Source organism: Rhinopithecus roxellana, chromosome 11 (genome assembly GCF_007565055.1).
Source record: "Rhinopithecus roxellana isolate Shanxi Qingling chromosome 11, ASM756505v1, whole genome shotgun sequence".
Classification (NCBI taxonomy): domain Eukaryota; kingdom Metazoa; phylum Chordata; class Mammalia; order Primates; family Cercopithecidae; genus Rhinopithecus; species Rhinopithecus roxellana.
This window is the reverse complement of record NC_044559.1, coordinates 33365114-33386515: the sequence shown is the minus strand read 5'-3', so window position 1 is coordinate 33386515 and position 21402 is coordinate 33365114. Positions and strand designations below refer to the sequence as shown.

The window sequence follows — 21402 nt, the reverse complement described above, 5'->3', positions numbered from 1 at the left end:
GTATGCCAGGCATAGGGCTGGGCTTTTTGCATGGTTTGTTTAATTTAGGCCAAACAACACTATAAAGTAGTATTTCACTGAAGAGGAAATGAACGCTTTGGGATAAAGTGACTTGTCCAGATTCACCCATCATTACCTATCGCTACTTCTCTATGAAAATCTACAAAAAGACAATTCACTTTTTCTTACAGGTTCTAGTCACAGAATTCAAGGGGATTGAATGTTTCTAGCACCTTACAGGTGACAGCACATGAAGTTCAGAATTTGCATTCTTCAAAGTTTACTGCAATGCCTGATGAAACAACAGCTCAGAGATGAGGCCGCACATGCCCACTGAAAATCAAAACACAAAGCAAGCTCAATTAAAAGTTGGATCAGATCAAGATCACAGTTGCCCTTAGAGCTTTGGACAGCTGCCATTAGCTGCCACCTGGAAACTTCTTTAACAAGGGAAACACACTTCACTGTAGTCTGAGAAAGGCCACAAGATGCAGGAATTTTGTGTGGGGGCAGGAACAGTCACAAGAAATCCTGGGCCACTCTTACTATCTTTCTGCCCCTTGATGAGTTATTACCCGACTTTGGAGAGTCCCTTTCCATTTTAGAGGAGAAAACTGAACTTTCAGAAACTGGGATAATAGTCCTCAACTCCTTGGTTCTTTCCATATTGCATTCAAGGGGAGAGAAAGAAGTCAAAACAAAAATAAAAGCAAGGTCCCACAGGTGCTAGGTTACATAATAACAAGAGTGCTACTGTGACCACCTGGCAGGATTCTGAAAGCTGGGATTTTTGGAATTCAGCCTTACCTGGGCTTGTATGATGAGGTGGCACTCCAGGATGCAAAAGCATTCAAAAGCTAGCCATAAAGCCCAGGCAGAGAAGGGGGACTGCCTCAGGGAAGACTGTGAAATTGAAAAAGCAGGTGGCAGTGCTAAAGGGGAGGAGAAGCCTATGCCTGTTTTGTGCTCTCCCATCCAGTCCACCACCAGCCACCCCCTGCAGGCTGGGATATTGTGACAAGACTGGAGATATATATATATATATATGTTTGAGACAGGGTCTTACTCTGTTGCCCAGGCTGGAGTGCAGTGGCACAATTCTGGCTCACTGCAGCCTCAACCTCGTGGGCTCAGGTGAACCTCCCACCTCAGCCTCCTGAGTAACTGGGACCACAGGTGTGTGCCACCACACCCAGTTAATTCTGTAGTTTTTTTTTTTTTTTTTTTTTTTTTTTTGAGACAGAGTCTTGCTGTGTTGCCCAGGCTGGAGTGCAGTGGTGCGATCTCGGCTCAGTGCAAGCTCTGCCTCCCAGGTTGATGCCATTCTCCTGCCTCATCCTCCCAAGTAGCTGGGACTACAGGTGCCCGCCACTACGCCTGGCTAATTTTTTGTATTTTTAGTAGAGATGGCATTTCACCATGTTAGCCAGGATGGTCTTGATCTCCTGACCTCGTGATCCGCCCGCCTTGGCCTCCCAAAGTGCTGGGATTACAGGTGTGAGCCACTGCGCCCAGCCAATTCTTTAATTTTTTGTAAAGACACGGCCTCACCATGCTGCCCAGGCTGGTTTCAAATCCCTGGGCTCAAGCGGTCCTCCTACCTTGGCCTCCCGAAGTGCTGGGATTACAGGTGTCAGCCACCACGACCACCCCAGACTGTTGATATTTTATCTGGGCTTTTTCCCTCTGCCTCAATCACACCCACAAATTAAGAGATCCTTACCAACACCCTCCTGTTCGACTACGGGAAAAAATGGTTGCACTAAGGATTTCTGCCCTCTTCTTCCAGATGGCACATTTATATTTTAATAGAAGACTTTGCAAAAAATGTCTTTGAATTAGGGTCTAAAAATGGAATTTCTTTTCATTTGTGGTGATATGGGGGTGGGGTCAGGAAGGAGAGTGAATAACCTGACTGGTAATACATAGGGGAGAAAACGGACAGAGAATCTACGGTCAGCCTCAAGGGGGCACTTGCTGTCAATCTCAGGTGATTGTCACCACATAGTAAAAATACTACGGGTCACAGATTGTCAGAATTCTGCCCCCCACCCCCAGAAAACCCAGAAGACTGCATTTTTGTGAAACCTCAATTTTAACTAACATCCGTTTTTAAAGGTCTGGCATGGGATAAACGAGAACACATTTCGTAGTTTAATTTGGATCACGGTCTGTTAATGTTTGACTACTCCTTGGAGACAGACTTCAATCATATTACCCACAAATAGAACAAGACTGACCACTTCGTTACAAACAAGGGAGATATTTACACATTTCAAAGCCACAGTTTCATGAGAATGAGAGTACCTTGCCTATATTGGCAAGGAATTTTATTTAAGGAAGACAATGAAGGAAGGATTTATTTGTATTTGTCAATGGAAATAGCTTACTTAGTTTGCTACCACTGACCAGGTATCCAACTCAAGTAGGAGGTGCACAGAATTTCACATGGTTCCTTCCTCAAAATTTTTTTTTTTTTTTTTGAGGCAGAGTCTGGCTGGAGTGCAGTGGTGTGATCTCGACTGACTACAACCTCTGCCTGTCGGGTCCAGGCGATTCTCCTGCCTCAGCCTCCTGAGTAGCTGGGATTACAGTTGCCCGGCACCATGCCCATCTAATTTTTTGCATTTTTAGTAGAGACGAGGGTTTCATCATGTTGGCCAGGCTGGTCTCAAATTCCTGACCTCATGTGATCCACCCACCTTGGCCTCCCAAAGTGCTGGAATTACAGGCGTCAGCCACTGCACCCGGCCCTTCCTCAATTTTTAAAAAAATTGAGATACAATTTACATAATGTAGAACTAACCACTTTAAAATGTACAATCGGGCAGTATTTAGTACATTCACAATGTTGTGCAACCATCACGTCTATTTAGTTCCAGAACATTTTCATCACCATAAAATAAGAAATCCTGAACACATTGTCATTTCCCAATCCCTTCAATGCCCAGCCTCTAGAGAAAGGACTGGGCTGCTTTCCATTGCTATGGATTTATCTATTCTAAATGTTTCATATAAATGAAACCATATATGTGACTTTTTGTGTCTGACTTCTTTTATATAGTATAATTTTAAGATTCATTCATGCGGTAGTATGTCTGTACTTCGTTTCTTTTTATGGCTCAATGTTATCCCATTGTATGGATAGACTACACTCTATCTATCTATCTATCTATCTATCTATCTATCTATCTATCTACCTACCTACCTACCTACCTACCAACCTACCAGTTGATGAATATTTGGGTTGTTTCTACTTTTGATATTGTGAACAGAGCTATTATGGGCATTTCTATACAGTTTTTGTTTGAATATCTTTTTCCAATTCTTTAGGGTGTAGACCTAGGAGAGAAATTGCTGAGTCAATGCTAATTTTATATTTAATTTTTTGAGGAACCACCAAACTGTTTTCCACAGTAGCTGCACCATTTTATATCCAACCAGCAATGTAAGAGGGTTCCAATTTCTCTCCATTCCATTCTCCCTAACACTGCTACTTTCTTTATGTTTGTTTGTCTATTTAAATAGCCATTCTAATAGGTGTGAAGTGGCATCTCATTGTGGGTTTGATTTGCATTTCTCTAATGACTAAGGATGTTGATCATTTTTTTATGTGCTTCTTGGCCATTTGTATTTCTTTTTTGAAGAAATGTCTGCTCAAGTCTTTTGCCCATTTAAAAATTAGGTAATATATGTATATATACACAACACTTATCAGAGATATGATTTGCAATATTTTCTTCCATTCTGTAGGTTGTCTTTTTACTATCTTGATAATCTCTTTTTATTTTTATTGTTTTACAATTAACAATTTTTTTTTTAAATATGGGGTCTCACTAGGCTGGTTCTGAACACTGGGCTCAAGTGATCTTCCCACCTTAGCCTCCCAAAGTGCTGGGATTACAGGCATGAGCCACTGCGCCTGGCGTATAGTCTCCTTTTAAACGCCCAATACACTCAAACATGTTTAACCTTACAAGGTTAGTGCTGAGAGGATTTGCAACTGTATCATGTAACTCTCTCACTGTTTAAGGGGGAGAAACTAAGGGCCTGAGAGAAGGTGAGACCCCTGGGTCAAACCATGACAGGAGTGGGAAGCTCTGGTTACCATTCTGACTATTAGAATCTGTTAACACTTCCAAGGAAGTTCAAATAAACAAGGGGAAAAAAAGTCACCCCCTTTTGTCACATGTTCTGTGTGACTCAAACTACAGTTCTGGTTTAGTCACTCCACAGGATCCCCTGCAAGCAGTGGGCATGACTGGCATTTCCTCTTCCTTTTAACATTACTCCTGTTTAGGGTAGGGAGAAGCACAACAGTGGTAAAGAAAAGAGGAAAGAGAGCTCTGTCATGCTGTATCTGGGATTTCCTGTTTCACGTAATATGCAAATGGCTGAACAAGCCACAATACACTCCAGGACGGCCCATGTCAAAAGGCTTACTCCGCTTTTTGACGTGGTGATGGTGACATGCCTTGGCCTCAGACCCCAGGGTACCCATTTGTCCACCATCCTTGTCCTTGATCCACTCCAGGGCCCTCCCCTTCCCTGTGGATGGATGACCGGAGCCACAGTCACTCATCTCCTGGCTCCTAACATGTTTTATTCCCAAGTTAGCTGAAGGACGCCTTCTGCCTTCACACCTCTGTGCACGCTTCCTGGACCATTCTTGGTGTCTAGGTTATGATCACCCCATATTCAGCTTTGAATTTTTTTCCCTTTGTGGACTTGGGGCAGCATGTCTTCATTTAGTCTCCTTTTCTTTGGATAAATGTCCTACATGGCTCCTTCTACTCTAATATTTAAATTTTTGGTCAACTATGTTTATTGCTCTGAATCTTTCATACTATCCCTATTGGCTAAATATCATTTTCTTTTGATAGTCTCTATCTTTTAAAAGATTGCATTTTTCCTATGTATATCCCACTCAAACACTCTTTGAAGTCTGTTCCCACCCCAGAGCCTCTGGATTTGCTCTTCTCTTTGCCTGGAACGTTTCCCCAGATCTGAAATTTTTGTGTACTGCTGAGCAGTCAGGCCTCACCTCAAACGTCACTTCCTCCGAGGCCCACTGTTTCTGATCACCTCATTGAATATTGTCTTTTCCTTTCTAGTCAGTGTCATGGAGTTTGTGTTCTCTTCTCCACAACACTGTTCACTGGGAAATAGTCCTAGCTCCTTATCATTCATTGTGCCCACTGAGCTGATGTTCTCTTTGGAACAGAGATTTTAATTTTGTTTCCTGCCGTGCCTCTCATGCCCTCACCATGCCTGGCACATAAAAAAACTTTCAACAAGTGGTTGTTGAGCAAATGAACAGTTTTCTAGGTCACAATTGCTTATTCCATATACTCTTAGTTAACTCATTTTCCCTGCAGTACAAACACCCCACCCTCAAACTCCCAAATCTTAGATCATAAGAAGTCATTCAGGCAAATCTGGAGAGGATTACTTCCTAATAAATACTTACGTAAGGTATTGGATAGGGATAGTGGATGGTGACAGGGGTGTATTTCTGACACACATTAAGGACCATTCAAGATCCATCTACTCCTCCAGGCTTAGAAGAGTTGGAATGAAGTTATCTACATGGTTTAAGTAGGCAGAAAGTCCAGCCAAGAAATAAATCATACTGGACTAGGAGCGGTGACTCACGCCTGTAATCACAGCACTTTGGGAGGCCAAGGAGGGCAGATCACTTGAGGCCAGGAGTTCGAGACCAGCCTGGCCAACATGGTGAAACCCTGTCTCTACCAAAAATACGAAAAGTTAGCCAGGTGTGGTGGTGCATGCCTATAACCCCAGCTACTCGGGAGGCTCAGGCACAAGAATTCCTTGAACCTGGGAGGCAGAAGTTGCAGTGAGCTGAGATCACACCACTGCACTCCAGCCTGGGGGGTGACAGAGCAAGACTCTGCCTAAAAAAAAAAGGGAAGAAAGAAATCATTCTGTTACCTTGAATTTCTGGAAGTCTAAGGACAATAAAGCAAATTATCTTTGCTTTTAGGCCTGGAGAACTATTTGTTTTGTGTGTGCAATAATAAGATATAAATTGCAATGATAAGCTTTAAAAAATCTGCCTTCATCAGGAAACAACAGGTGCTGGAGAGGATGTGGAGAAATCCCACTGTTGGTGGGAGTATAAACTAGTTCAACCATTGTGAAAGACAGTGTGGCGATTCCTCAAGGATCTAGAACTAGAAATACCATTTGACCAAGCCATCCCATTACTGCGTATATACCCCAAGGATTATAAATCATACTGCTATAAAGACACATGCACACGTATGTTTGTTGTGGCACTATTCACAATAGCAAAGACTTGGAACCAACCCAAATGTCCATCAATGACAGACTGGATTAAGAAAATGTGGCACATATATACCATGGAAAACTGTGCAGCCATAAAAAAGGATGAGTTCGTGTCCTTTGTGGGGACATGGATACAGCTGGAAACCATCATTCTCAGCAAACTATCACAAGAACAGAAAACCAAATAATGCATATTCTCACTCATAGGTGGGAACTGAACAATGAGATCACTTGGACACAGGAAGGGGAACATCACACACCAGGGCCTGTTGTGGGGTGGGGAGAGCGGGGAGGGATAGCATTAGGAGATATACCTAATGTAAATGACGAGTTAATGGGTGCAGCACACCAACATGGCACATGTATACATATGTAACAAACCTACACGTTGTGCACATGTACCCTAGAACATAAAGTATAATTAAAAAGAAAAGAAAAGAAAACTAAAAAAAAAAAAAAAAAAAAAAAAGTGCCTTCGTTAATTTGTATTTAATTGATTTCTGTGTTCTCTTGCATGTATGGGCTCATCCTATGGTGACAGAAAGCTAATTAAAAGGGAGACCAGCATCCCCAAGTTCTTACACCCAATTAGTTAACACATTTTTCCATACTAGGAATTACCTACTCTCTCCTAGAGACCATGTCAAAAGTCTTTACAACTTATGACTCCAGAGAGACCTGTTTGTTATTTAGGAGGCAGTATATGAAAGTTTTGCTTTTTGAGCTGGACTTTCCATTTCTAACCCAGCTTCCAAAATCATTTTTTCTGCATTCCTGCCACCCTCAACCTAGGAGACCTCTCTCTCAGTCCTTGACTACAGAGTCAGTATTTCTAGACAAACCCAAAAGTAATGACAAAAGGTCAACATGAAATTACCAACCATTAGCATCATGAGCACACCTGGAAAGATCTGATAACCTTTTCCTTTATACGCTATGAACATGAACCAGGTGTGTGTTCAGTTGCAAGGTGCTTCACCCAATTTCCTCAGAGCCTCGGGATGAAAGGCTTTTAAAAAATATTTTCTTAAACTAGTTTGCTTTCCTGTATCACAAGTAGATTTCTTCTACTAGGGAAATGACCGATGAGGTGATTTGAGACAATGATCCTGCTTCACAAAACTCAGTCAGAGAAAAGCATCATATGGAAAAAGCCCAGTAGATTGTCCCCCAAGGGAAGCTATTCTCAGCTACCCAAGCTACTTAAAATGATTCAAAATCCAAAGGGTCAACATTCAGATCTGAGATAAAAATCTGTGGTCATCTCTCCCAATTAAAAAAAAAAAACAAAACTTAAAAAAAGAACTGAGAGGAGAAATTCTAAAAACCCTCTAAGGAAATAAGAGGTAATTAGTACATTTCATTTTTATAATTACTGAGATAATTCAGAGGTGGCCAGTTACTAAAATTGGTATGCAGAAAGGTAATAGTTTTCCTTTATTTTATACAAATAACTAATTTAGAAGTCATGAAAAAGATGCTATTCACAATATTGTATATAAGAATAAATGTGTAAAACCTCTATTTTAAAAGTTTAGATCTGAAGTACTTAAGAAGGCTAGAAAAATGGAAAGACATGCCTGAAATATTCAAGGTTTCTGTCACCTTAAAGGTATCTATACATTTAATGCAACCCTAATGAAGACTTTCTTGGGAACTAAAATGCCAATTATAAAGTACATCCAGAAAAAAATAAAACTTAACAAAGAGTGAAACAATTTTGAAAAATAGCAAGAATTGGGTAGGTAGCAGTGCAGTAATCATTACCAAATTTAAATACTTACTATAGAGCTATAGGAGTTTTCTGGTTGGGCGCAGTAGCTCATGCCTGTAATCCCAGCGCTTTGGAAGGCCGAGGTGAGCAGGTCACTTGAGGTCAGGAGTTCAAGACCAGCCTGGCCAACATGGTGAAACCCTGTGCCTACTCAAAATACAAAAATTAACTGGGCGTGGTGGCGTGTGCTTATAAGCTCAGCTACTTGGGAGTTTGAGGCAGGAGAATTGCTTGAACCCAGGAGGTGGAGGTTGCAGTGAGCCAAGATTGCACCACTGCACTCCAGCATGGGCAACAGAGCCAGACTCTGCCTCAAAAAACAAAACAAAACAAAACAAAACAGCTACAGGAGTTTTCTATTGGTCATGAATAGACAAACCTATTTAATAAAATCATCCTGAAACACGCCCAGTAGATGCTATTATCATGTGCTAAATTGCATTTCAAATCAAAATAGTTTTATTTCACTTAAAATAAATGTACTGAGACAACTGGTTAGCCATTAGGAGAGAATACACTAAGCTGTCTACTCTCTTATTCCTACAACAAAAGTAAGTTGAAGATAGGTCAAAGACTTAAGTATAAAACAATGAAAACCATAAGAATAGTTGGAGTGAAAAAGGATGGAGAGATTTTTCTCTTATAATTTGGCACGGAGAAGACTCAAGACAGACATAACACCTAAAATCTATAAACAGAAATGTTGGCAAGTTTGATTATATAAAAATAAAAACTTCCCCAACAGAAAAGATACCAGAGACAAAGACACTTGAGGAAAAAGTATCGAACCCCTCTGACAGGCTAAGAGTTAATTTCTTTAATAAGAAACTCAAAAGTCAATGAAAAACAAAATTCAACCCAGTAAAGCAAGGGCAGAGGGGATGTCCTGAAAGTTCACAGCAAAACAAGCAAGTTACTTACAATTAGGGAAAGACATTCAACTTTGCTTACAGTTCTTAAGAATGCAAATTTAAATGACATGCCTTTCCCCTGTGCATCAGATTCCAGGGATGAAACAGTGAGAAATGCAACATGAATTGTGGAAATGTACATTTGGTGCCGTCTCTTAGAGAAGTCCCCATTGCCCTCTACCACATCATAAAATGTATGCCCTTTCACCTAGTAATTCTACTATCAACTTATCTCATAGAAAGACATGAGATCAATAAACTACATCACAAATCACATGTAAAGTACAGGTTAAGAATGTGGGCTCAGACTAGTTGGGCTCAAGCTCTTCTTGGTCATTTTCTTTGTGACCTGGGGCAGATAATTTAATTCTCTGTGGTTTCTCATCTACAAAATGACAATAATGGTGTCTCCCTTCTAAGGCTGTCACCATGATTAAAAGAGTTAATGGATATATAAAGTGCTTAGGACCACGCCTGGCACATAGGTTCATGTATTTAGCTATTATATTTATCATCATTAAAGCTATAGAATTGTTGACCCTTTGGATTTTGTATCACTTTAAATAGCTTGGGTAGCTGAGAATAGCTTTCCCTGGAGGACAATCTACTGGACTTTTTCCATATAGGCTAATCCAAAAGCCTAGGAAAGCCTTCCTTGATAGGAGAATAATGAAACAAATTATAATACTTCCACACAGTGGAATTCTGGCCAGGTATTTTAAAAAAGAAAGTCGATCTGTAGGTAATAACATGAAAAGAGCTTATGATGTGCTGCCAGGGAGAAAGAAAAATATATTTGGACAGTGTGTACATTATCTTCTCAATTGCAATGAATTATATATGCATTTGTGTTTCTGAAAAGATAATCCTCGCAGAAAAAGAGAGATGGAGGTCGGGTGCGGTGGCTCACGCCTAAAATCCCAGTACTTTGGAAGGCTGAGGTGGATGTATTGCTTGATCTCAGGAGTTTGAGACCAGTCTGGGGAACACGGTGAGGCCCTGTCTCTACAAAAATTACAAAAATTAGCCTGGCTTGGTGGTGCATGTCTATAGTCCCAGCTACTTGGGAGCCTGAGGTGGGAGGATCACTTGAGCCAGGGAGGTCAAGGCTGCAGTGAGCTATAACTGTGCCACTGCACTCCAGCCAGGGCAACAGAGCAAGACCCTGTCTCAAAAACAAAACAACAAAACAAAACAAAAAACAAGAAAAAGACAGGTGGAAGAGGAGGAATCATGACTGGATTTCTTGAAAGTCTTGGCTACTCCATCATTCAGCCAAAAGTTACTCAAGGACTTGGCTGTATATGTGGTATTGTTCCAGGTGTTGGAGATACAGCAGGGAAAACCCTGCCCTCATGCGGTTGAATTATATTGGGGAGTTTGACAACAAGCCTGAGCAATAACTAGATTATATAGGACTATGGAACAACAAAAACAACAAGAGCAGGGAAAGAGAATTGGGAATACAGCAGGGAGATGAGTTTTTACTGGTTTTCTTTCTTTCTTTCTTCTTTCTCTTTCTGCTCTTCTTTCTGGAGGGGGATAACGGAGGGCGGTCTTTCTTTTCTTTCGTTCTTTCCTTTCTACGGAATCTTCCTTCTCTAATGCCTTCATCGTCCTTCCTTCCTTCCTTCTTCCTCTCCCTTCTCCTTCCTCCTTTTCTTTCTGTTTTTCTCTTCTTTCTTTCTTCTTTCTTTCTTTCTTCTTCTCTTGTCTTTCTCTATCTCTATATTCTCTTCTCCTCTCTCTCTCTCTCTCTCTCTCTCTCTATCTCTCTCTCTTTCTTATTGAGACAGAGTCTCGCTCTGTTGCCCGGGCTGGAACGCAGTGGTGTGATCTCAGCTCACTGCAACCTCTGCCTCCTGGGTTCAAGCGATTCTCATGCCTCAGCCTTCCAAGTAGCTGGGATTATGGATGTATGCCTGGCTAATTCTTGTATTTTTAGTAGAGATAGTTTTTGCCATGTTGACCAGGCTGGACTTGAGCTCCTGGTATCAAGTGATCCACCTGCCTCAGCCTCCCAAAGTGTTGGGATTACAGGCATGAACCACTGCATCCAGCAGATGAGTTTGAATTAGGGAGGTTTAGAGTAGTCTCACTGGGAAGGTAACACTTGATGTGTACTGTTTCTTCTGAAATATTCATGCTTAAAAAAAAGAACAATAAAATGAACAGCTCCATATAATCCCACCTCCAACACAGGCAGCTACTTTAGAAAATCCTACCACCTTGGTTGGTGGCATTTCATGTGAATGCACCTAAGCATATACCTCAGCTTTGTTTCTCCAAGCGTGGCTCTCCCACTACCGAAGCTACATTCGACACACAGCCTCTTTCAAGCCCTCATGTTGTATAAAATGCTTCTCAGCCACTAAGTAATCCAGCTGGACAGCAGCTCTGTGGGTGGAAACCTTTTTCATCCATTTCCCTAGCCGATAAGAAACCAGAGCAAAGGTGAACGCTGAGTCACGGGGCCGAGGGGCCCTGAAAGTGTGTCTTTCAATGTTCATTTCAAGTAGCTAAGAAGGAAGGATGGTCTGAGATCCTGACCTACAGCCTGCTGATGATTTCCCAGCCACTCACCAGCGTGCATGGATGCTCAAGCCACTGTCTTATAACAGCCATGGCCCCAGGCAGATGGGAAGGGCCTTATTTTATTTATTTATGTATTTATTTTGTTGCTTAGGCTGGAATGCAGTGATGCTATCACAGCTCATGGCAACTCCATCCTCCCACGCTCAGCTCACTGCAGTGTTAACTTCCCAGGCTTAAGTGATCCACCTCAGCCTTCCAAGTATCTGAGACTACAGGTGTGCACCAACACACTCGACTAATTTTTAAGTTTTTTGTAGAGATGGGGTCTCCCTAAGTTGCCCAACCTGACCTTGAACTCCTGGGCTCAAGCGATCCACCTGTCTCAGCCTCCTAAAGTTCTGGAATTACAGACATGAGCCATGGCACCCAGCGGGGAAGGTCCTTCTTATCATCTCCGCAGAGATGTGGTGGATAGAGCAGGGAGACAGCATTACCAAAGGAAGCCCTATTAAAACACCAAGTGGTAGCTAAGTAGTAGTTTCCACACCATGGAAAGATTCAGTTTGATTGCTTAGATAATTTTTTAAAAGGTAAGTGATAATAACCTCTCATATCTCTCTTCCAAGCCCAATTGCTAGATGGCATCTAACAGTCCCAATGTGTAAGACAGCTGGCAGAGAAAGGGTTAAGAGTCTAGGCTTCAGACAGGTGTCCTGGACCATACGCAAGCATACCATAAATAAATCATTAGGGCATTCGATGCAGATCCACTGGTGAGATCTTTGCTGCTGAATTGCACAGGAAAAGCTACAGGAGCCAGAGCTCCGAAGAGTTAGGAGAGGTGGAACAGAATAAGCCCTTTCCTCAGGTTTGGGTCCCAGTGAGGCTTCCAGTGACTCATGGACGTCTGTGTGTCAATAGACCTCCCTGTGCTGTGAGGTCTATTCCTGTCGAATATAGACTCACGCACTATAGACTCACGCACATAGTGACCATCCTCACCTGTGGATTCCACTGCACCTAGCGCGGCACCTGAGACACCGTGGGAAGCTGCTGTTACCAAACCACTTTCACTTTTTACTCACCATTGGCACAATTTGAGAGAAAGGCAACTAGCGAAGACAGTCTGTTGAAGGAAAATCTGCAGTGTTCAATCCCACAAGGAACAGAATGTGCTCCTATGCACAGAGCAGGACAGGGTCGGCGGAGTCTTCCTCAAGAATGCCACAGCCAGGGGTTTCATGCCACGAGAAGGGCAACGCTAAGCAACCCAACCTGAGTGAGGTCAGGGTTCCCTAATAATGCATCCATTTGGGTATTCAAGCACCTACTGTGTGCCAGGCAGTGTGTTTAGCACAGGAAAACATGCTCAGAACTTCTGGTCCAGTAGAAGATTAAGCCAATTCTCCAGGCAGTCATGATGCTTTTGAGACCAGTGCTCTATGGGATGCGCTCAACTTTGGCAGCACCTGGTGGGCTGGAGAAGTGTGTGTATGGCAAGGGATACATTTACCCTCTGCCCTTTTAACTTATTTATACGTTTGTTTTTTTTTTTAAATTAATTAATTATTTATTTTTTGAGACAGAGTCAAGTGATTCTTTTGCCTCAGCCTCCTGAGTAGCTGGGACTACAGGCACATGCCACCATGCCCAGCTAATTTTTGTATTTTTAGTAGAGACTAGGTTTCACCATATGACCAGTCTGGTCTCAAACTCCTGACCTCGTGACCTGCCCACCTCGACCTCGCAAAGTGCTAGCATTATAGCATTACAGGCGTGAGCCACCACACCCGGCTTCTTTTTTTTTTTGAGACAGTCTCACTCTGTCACTCAGGCTAGAGTGTAGTGGTACGATCTCAGTTCACTGCAACCTCTGCCTCCAGGGCTCAAGCGATTCTCCTGCCTCAGCCTCCTGAGTAGCTGGGATTACAAGTGTGCCTCACCACACCTGGCTAAGTTTTGTATTTTTAGTAGAGGGGGTTTCACCATGTTGGTCAGGCTGGTCTCGAACTCTGACCTCAAGTGATCTACCCGCCTCGGCCTCCCAAAGTGCTGGGATTACAAGTGTGAGCCACTGTACCCAGCCTATACATTTATTTTCAGCAAAGTAAACAAAAATTGTGGACCTGCCTGTTCAGCACTGTGCCATGTGCTGAGGGACAAACACTTGGCTGATATAGTTCCTGCCATCTGGGTACTTATGGGTCTATCTAGTCCTAGCAACTCTTACAGAATGCTTCAGTGTGTGCAGTGAGCTCATGGGTTGAAGGAGGAAGAGGCCAGTGCAGACTGGAGCACATTAAGATGGCTGATGGAACACTAGAACCTCAAAGATGTGTGATCCTTGATCCCCTGGCTTTATTGCCAATTGTCTCTTTTCCAGGGGCAAAGATGATGATCTGGCCAGACATGATGGTCCATCCCTGTGATCTCAGCACTTTGGGAGGCTGAGGCTGAGGCTGGAGGATCGTTTGAGGCCAGGAGTTCGAGACCAGCCTGGGCAACATAGTGTGACCCCATCTTTACAAAAATAAAAAATTTAGCTGGGCATGCCTATAGTCCCAGGTACTCAGGAGAATGAGGTAGGAGGACTGTTGAGCCTGGGAGGTTGAGGTTGCAGTGATCCATGATCCCACCACTGCACTCCAGCCTGGGAGCCTGGATGTGCAGAGTGACAAGAGTGAGACCTGTCTAAAAAAAAAAAAAAAGATAATTCTACCAATCAAGCTGATGTCTAGTAAGATCTCAACTATGATTCCAGCCAGTGGCCCTGCCACCAAACCATCTTTCTCAACTGTTGTCTGTGTCTCTCTATCTACTGTCCTCATGGAGAGACCAATCATCTCATTAGGTTGGATGGAGCCAAGTGGAAGTGGAGAAGGGGAATGGCCAGATGTGCTAGAGGCACTAAAGTGGGGCAAGTGGGACATTTAGGGGAGGTAAATGAAGAGGTATTTCTGCTGGAGATGGAGGGTCCATCTGTAGTTAAAAGTGGTGGGGGGGGGGATGTCTTCAAGGATGAATGAGATGGTGCATGGGGCCCAGTGCAGACACTGCACCACTGGAGCCATTGCCTTCACATACTCCAAAGAGCCTGGGTGGGGCCAGGCCTTGGCCAGTGAGCTGAGTACATTTATCAGGAAATGTCATGTTAAGTCAAATACCAAGAGCCTTTTAAGTCAGTCCATTAAGATAGCAGAGGATAGTTGAGTCACCCACAGGATGTGACCCCAGAAGTGACAAATCCCACAGGAGCTCAGGTTGATAGAGTCAACCTTGATCCACCACTGGGCTTGAAGTGAGTCACAGTCCAAATCCTGACCCCGGGACAACTTGTATCAGTGACACCCCCAAAGGGCATCCCAGGCCTGCTGACCAAGTATATTATGAGAGAACTGGGGTAAGAGGAAGTAGTGTCAGAAATCCACTGGATCTGATAAGGGGGTCTGTAAAAAGATAGGCCGGACAAAGTGCTAGGACCCCGTCACCCGTGCCGGGGTGAGGCAAGAGGTTGGGAAAGCGGACTTCTTGCGTTGGTTCTCTGCAGCATCAGCCCTTGCACTGCCTGTCTCAACCAGTGGTCAAGGGTCAACAGTTCCATAGTGCAGGCAACAAGCTTTCTTGTCAATGGTGTCATTTCCAGGGACAAACTTTCAAGGTCATGCCCTTCCAGGTACCAGAGCAACAGCTCCTCACTTACTACATGTGTAGCCCTGGGGATAGTTACTTAAAGTCACTGAGCATCAGTTCCCCGCCACTGTACGCAGAAGGAGCAGGTGAAAATCACTACTTAAAGGAGATGCTGTGTATAGAACTGCTGGTATGCTGTCAGGCACATGGGAAGTCCTCAATCAAGTCTAGCTCCCTTTTCCTTCCCTTTTCCTCAGTTTTCACATCCTTGCCAATATCAGATGTTCTATTATGAGATGTCCCAAAAGAAAAGAGATGATCACGGTCTTGAACGATTACTGCCCCTCCACTTCTGTGCAAAGGTCTTAACAAGCCCCTCATTTCTTTTTTCTTTTTTCTTTTTTTCCTTTTTTTTTGAGATGGACTTTCACTCTTGCCACTCAGGCTGGAGTGCAGTGGCAAGACCTCAGCTCACTGCAACCTCCGCCTCCCGGGTTCAAGTGATTCTCCTGCCTCAGCCTCCCAAGTAGCTGGGATTACAGGTGACCACCACCATGCCCAGCTAGTTTTTATATTTTTAGCAGAGATGGAGTTTCACCATGTTGGCCAGGCTGGTCTCAAACTCCTGATCCTAGGCCTCCCAAAGTGCTGGGATTACAGGTGTGAGCCACTGCGCCCGGCCAACAAGCCCTCTTTTCTATTTAAACAGAGCACTTCTAGTTGTAGGAACCATGGCCTGTCTCTGACCTAGCTTTCCCCTAGCCCCCACATCCTCAACTTGAGCCACTCGCAACCTCACAACTCTTAGAATAGAATAATCCATGAAGACTGGGAGATCCACCAGCTCCCCCCAAAGAAGGCTGATATTATGGCCTGACCACAGCAGTGCATGGGCTGTCTGACCTTCCAAACTCCAGATCTCGTGTATTTATTTAAAAAATGAGTTGAGAACCTGGGAAGTGTCAGGCCCTGTGCCAGGGGGACAAGTTGGTGAGAGAGTCCCTTTCCGAACTCAGGATGTGCGGACACACAGGGGAGAAACAGACCCAGACACATTTCCAGCAGAATGTGATAAGCAGTGATGGCTGGACTCACTGCTGCAGGGGTTGCCTCACCCTTGCTGGGTGCTGCCAGGCACAAAAGTCACTCCTGGCTGCCCTCCAGCTAAGGGTCTGCCCATCTGCTGAGGAGGCATATGAGATACAGACAGGAGCAGACACTATATTCCTGGTTTCTAAAAAGTTGGCAAATCCTGAAGGCCAGGTGCAGTGGCTCACACCTGTAATCCCAGCACTTTGGGGGGCCTAGGCAGGCAGATCACTTAAGGTCAGGAGTTTGAGACCGGCTTGGCCAATATGGTGAAACCCTGTCTCTACTAAAAATACAAAAACTAGTTGGGCATGGTGGCGCATGCCCGTAATCCCAGCTATTTGGGAGGCTGAGGCAGGAGAATCGCTTGAACCGGGGAGGCGGAGGTTGTAGTGAGCCGAGATGTTGCCACTGCCCTCAAGCCTGGGAGCCTAGGTGACAGAGCAAGGCTCATTCTAAAAAAAAAAAAAAAAAAAAAAAGAAGAAGAAGATTGTCTTGATTAAATATAAGAGTACCTATGTACTGGTACTTCCCTGGCCTCATCTTCCCTCTCTCTATTCATTTCTCTCTCCTTCCGCATCTCCAGGCTCCTTGTGGTATCTGTGGCCTCACTGTAGGTGGATGGTTAGTATCAGTGACACACTGATACTGTTGTTGGTGCCTTTGCCCTCAAGAAATTATAATATAGCCTGGGAGAGACTATTTTAGGTCAGGCCAGGCTGAAACATTCTGGTTGGTCTGGATTTAAAGGTGTTTTATTTTTTTAATAATTAAATTTGAATGCATTTATCTGGGGTATGACTGCTCTGAATTTTGCTAAAGTTTCCACCATTAGCATCTTATTACACACCATCTACTTTACTTCTGTATATTACCTGCCTGTCCTATAAGCATTTGCATTTATACTTCTTGTTTTATTTAGGTTTTTGTTCCTTTTATTATGCCAAATACACAAAAGATGCCTACAAAATTTTACACCATGCCTCTTTCAAGACATGTTCAGTGTTTAACCTCGAATACTGATCCGTCGGAGTGGACTACCACGGAGTGACTCCATATCAGACTATGGAGGGAGAAATAAACAAACAAACAAACAAAAACTAAGTCAGGTTTCAATGGTTTTTTGTTTGTTTGTTTGTTGTTTTTGAGCCAGAGTCTCGCTCTGTCGTCCAAACTGGAGTGCGATGGCACCATCTCAGCTCACTGCAACCTCCACCTCCCAGGTTCAAGCAATTGTCCTGCCTCCTGAGTTGCTGGGATTACAGGCGTATGCCACCACGCCCGGCTACTTTTTGTATTTTCAGTAGAGATGGGGTTTCTCCCTGTTGGCCAGGCTGGTCTCTAACTCCTGACTTCAGGTGATCCACCTGCCTCGGCCTCCCAGAACTGGACTACAGGTGTGAGTCACTGCGCCTGGCCTTAATGATATTTTTTAAGACTCTGCCTCTGATATAGAATACCAGTCACCTACACATTGGAGCTACAGATTCCATCCTACCTTTCAGACCACCAAAAAAAGGTTGATATCTCAGAAGGTACTAAGCCCCGGCGGTAGAGTCCCTTTCTAGTGCTTACTCCCTGAGGGTCTTTGAGGTTCACCTTAGGACCCTCAGGGAGTGGGCATCAGGAAGGAAGTACTTAGGAATTAAGCAGTACCTGATACTTAACCTGTGACCCTGCTTCCTAAAATACACTCAACTCCATTCATCTGTCTCTCCCACCCCATCGGTCTCATTCATCAGTCTTATCCAACATAAAATTGAGGGCAAATTCCCAGCCCACCTCAGGAGAGCTATGCTGGATGCTCAGACCCACAAAAAGAGGTCTCTGTTGTGGTTCATCTCCCCCAAGAGAGTCGGGAGAAAGTGAGCTCCATGCATGCCCCACATCCTTCCTTCCCGTTGCTCCTCCTGACACAGGATCTGAAGGCATGCCTGAGACCAGGAGGAAGAGAGCTGGTGTGCCTGTAGAACTCAGCCGGCCCTTAATTCTAAGTCGCTTCACGAAAGTCGGGGGTCAGGATGCCCCCTTGGCCTCTGTCACACCCTCACAAGACCCCCTTGCTGAATAACACCCCTTCGATGGTCCCCTTACCCTGGGAGGGGGCCACATCTCTCAGTGCTTCTAGCCAACAGGGACTTCCCGGCTCCAAGTTCTTCCTGCCACACGAGTCCCTGTCCTTCTTCCCTCACTCCCGTTCCTCCAGAGACAGGGTAGCTTCAGAACGTCCATGCGGGCAGAAGTCTGGCCCAGAGCGTCTCCAGTTCTGCCCTGCTCTGAGCTGTCCCGAGTCAGGCCATGTCAGGCTTTCTAACATGCTCAGGGACTTCACTTCCTGGTTTTAATTTCTTTTCTTTTTTTTTTTTTCACAACTGAAAGTGGAAGTGTTCTGACCAGGACGGGAGAAGCTGCCAAAGCTACCCTGGCTCGGTGTCAGTCTTTCACCTCAGCCCCTAAGGGCCGATACAAAAGCCAGCTTGCCTCAACGCAATTTACCCTGTCCTCCTGTGGCCAATCACCTTTCAACTAAGATGAAAAAAAACAAACTAAAATAACTTGAGGTACCCCTCAGATCAGCAGCCTCACAAAGGCAGAAGTGGCGCTGTTCCCTGCTGGATTTGGAGGACAGGAGAGTCTGGCTAGAGGGCACCTCAGCCCTCAGACCCACACAAAGACCTTTTACCCCATCTCTCCAGTCGCCAGAGCTGCCTGCCTTGGTCCCTGAAGCTGTTCTGGCAAAGCCAAGAAAACCAACAAGCAAATCAGGAATGACAGGGCTGTGAGTCGTTCAGTTGGCATGATTTCTTTCCCTGGAACACATTCACACCTCAAAACTTAACTTAAAAATCGATTCCGCTGCCTTGGTCACCCCCAGTATTACCAGGACCTGTATTAGTCTCATTTTTGATCTGCCTAAGGCTGTGGCCACAGATGGGCCCTGGAGCTGCCATTATCAGATTAGGAAGCAGAAATAACAAATTTTCCTGCCCCTTCCCCACCTCACAGATACCTCAGAATGAAGCAGCACTTTCTCCTCGATCCCCCACGAAGGCTCACAGGAAATTCAGCCTGATCCTGGCTCTTTGCTGGAGCTAGATTAGGGTTCGTTCTTTCTACAGAGCAGGGTCTTAAAAGCTTCCAACTAAGGAAGCCAGGGTGAGCTGTGCCACAATCTTAGAGAACACAAGAGCTGAGCTCTTGGCCTCCGGGGAGCCGCCTTTGGACATGGAAGAAAGATGAAGGGCTGGGAGATGAAGGGGGGCCTGTGACATTCCATCCTCCAGCTCATCTCACGGCTGGAGGATCACTTGGCTTTTGCTTAGTTTCAGGAACTCAGCTCCCCAAGAGGCAATGTCCTCTAGAGGAGAGCAGAGGATGGCAGAGTGGGTGTCGAATCTCAGCCATGCTAATACCTCTGGGCCCTTCAGCAGGTGCTGTCTTCCTTCACCAAAGGGCTCAGGGCTAGGAGAAGATACATATTTATTTATTTTTCATTGACCTCCACCAATAAAAATGCTCAAGTTCAGGAAGGTTGACTCACTCTAAAGGCCCATCAGTTGTATTCCTATCAATCCTCTGTGCACATGAGTGACACCCTCAGGATTTCAAGGGGTAACTAGAAGTTTTGGCAACCCACAAGAATTCTGCGTTGTTGGGCAGGCTGTGGAAACTGACCAATCAAGACTCAAATTCTAGCCACACCACCTTTGAGCTATGTAGCTTAGGCCATGCTGTTTAACAGCCTGGAGATGTGCTATGCATCTGTGAAATGGGAATGATACCACCTGCTTTACAGGAGGAGATGCACCAATGAAGTAACATACGTCATCTACCCAGAACAGTCCCCAGCACCTAATTGAATATCTGCTGATTCCCTTCCTCTCTCTCTGCCAAATGGGACTCTCTGCCGTCAGCAGCTGACACATGATCCTTCTAACTACACTGAGACAGAAACTTCTCAATGGAAGATGAAGGAGACCCACGTTCTGGTTTTGTGTGCTTTAGTACACTTAGCAAAATCAGTGTTCCCTTCCAGTTCCATCCCCTGCTAGCATTTGGACAGCTCATGTATCTCCACCCCCTTTCCAGCAGATTTTTTTTCTTTGCCTCCCACACAAGTCAGCTGAGATTACTATTCAACTAAATGTAATTTCATATTATAAAAGAGCCTTAGGCTGAGAGTAAGAAATCCCACTTTCTTTCCCCACACCACCCACCTCCCTACTATCTCACAGATATATTCAATATAGAGCAGGTAGTATCATTGTGGCTTACCTTGGGAGAAGACTCTTCCTTCCTGGGTCGAGGAAGTGCTCCCCTCACAGCTGGCTGTACTGATTCAGCACCACCTTCAGGCACTTCTACTCTTTCCACAGCTCCTGGGACTGACTGGGACACACCCGAAGCTACTGTGTACTGTCCTGAGAGTGGCCAACGCACTCCCCTGGAACCTTTGAATCTGTCGCAATAGAAGTTCAAAGGTAGAAGTTACCTGTTCAAACCCTTGTAGTAACCTCTGACAGTAAGAAAAGCAGTGTTCGGCAAAAGATTACAACAAGAGATTGTTATGCAATGGGCTTAAGAGGGAAAAAATAAAAAGACAGCCCACAGTTCAGAAAGCTAACGTTTACCAAGAGAAACCTTCAATAAAGCTCTACCTCAGGGGAAGGAGAAGGGGTAGACAGAGCTTTGCATCTGCTTTGGGGGCACAATCCTTGAGATTGTGAAAGGAAGAGGAAGGTCTAGATTACTAGAGGAAAAAGGGCTCCTTGAGATCAGAGTGAGAGAAAAATGAGAACCCACTTTAATTGGCTCAAGCTATAACTTTAGGATTCAGACTAAGCAGAGGTGTGCATTTGGAGACCAGCTATCTTGTAGAAGGGACTACTGCCCCCTTCAGCATTAGAACATCTCCAAGACAACCAAATGAGCCAAACAGTCTAGAGTCTAGGCTGAGAGACAAGCCTAGGAGAGTTGTATTTAGGATTCGGAATCATGAACACAGTCTGCAGCACACATAGTCTAGCAAGGTGCTCAAATAAGAAGCATTGCTACTGCATCATGGTTCAGCCATCCTACTCTCTCTTTCCTCTTTTTTTTTTTTTTTTTTTTTTTTTGAGATGGAGTCTCACTCTGTCGTCCAGGCTAGA

General features: G+C 44.4%; 1 protein-coding gene across 2 annotated transcripts in view; it reads right to left on the bottom strand.

Moving 5' to 3' along the window:
• Positions 1-20789, bottom strand: part of ACSL5 (acyl-CoA synthetase long chain family member 5) — a 54959-nt gene extending 34170 nt beyond the window's left edge. Inside the window, exon 1 of one of the 2 annotated variants that reach the window (XM_030940898.1) lies at positions 20528-20789. The gene's annotated coding sequence lies outside the window, so the exon portion shown is untranslated. Of the gene's footprint in view, positions 1-18346; positions 18639-20527 lie in introns of those variants that run through there. The other variant, XM_010365920.2, reaches the window with a different exon arrangement.
• Positions 20790-21402: the final 613 nt, after the last annotated feature.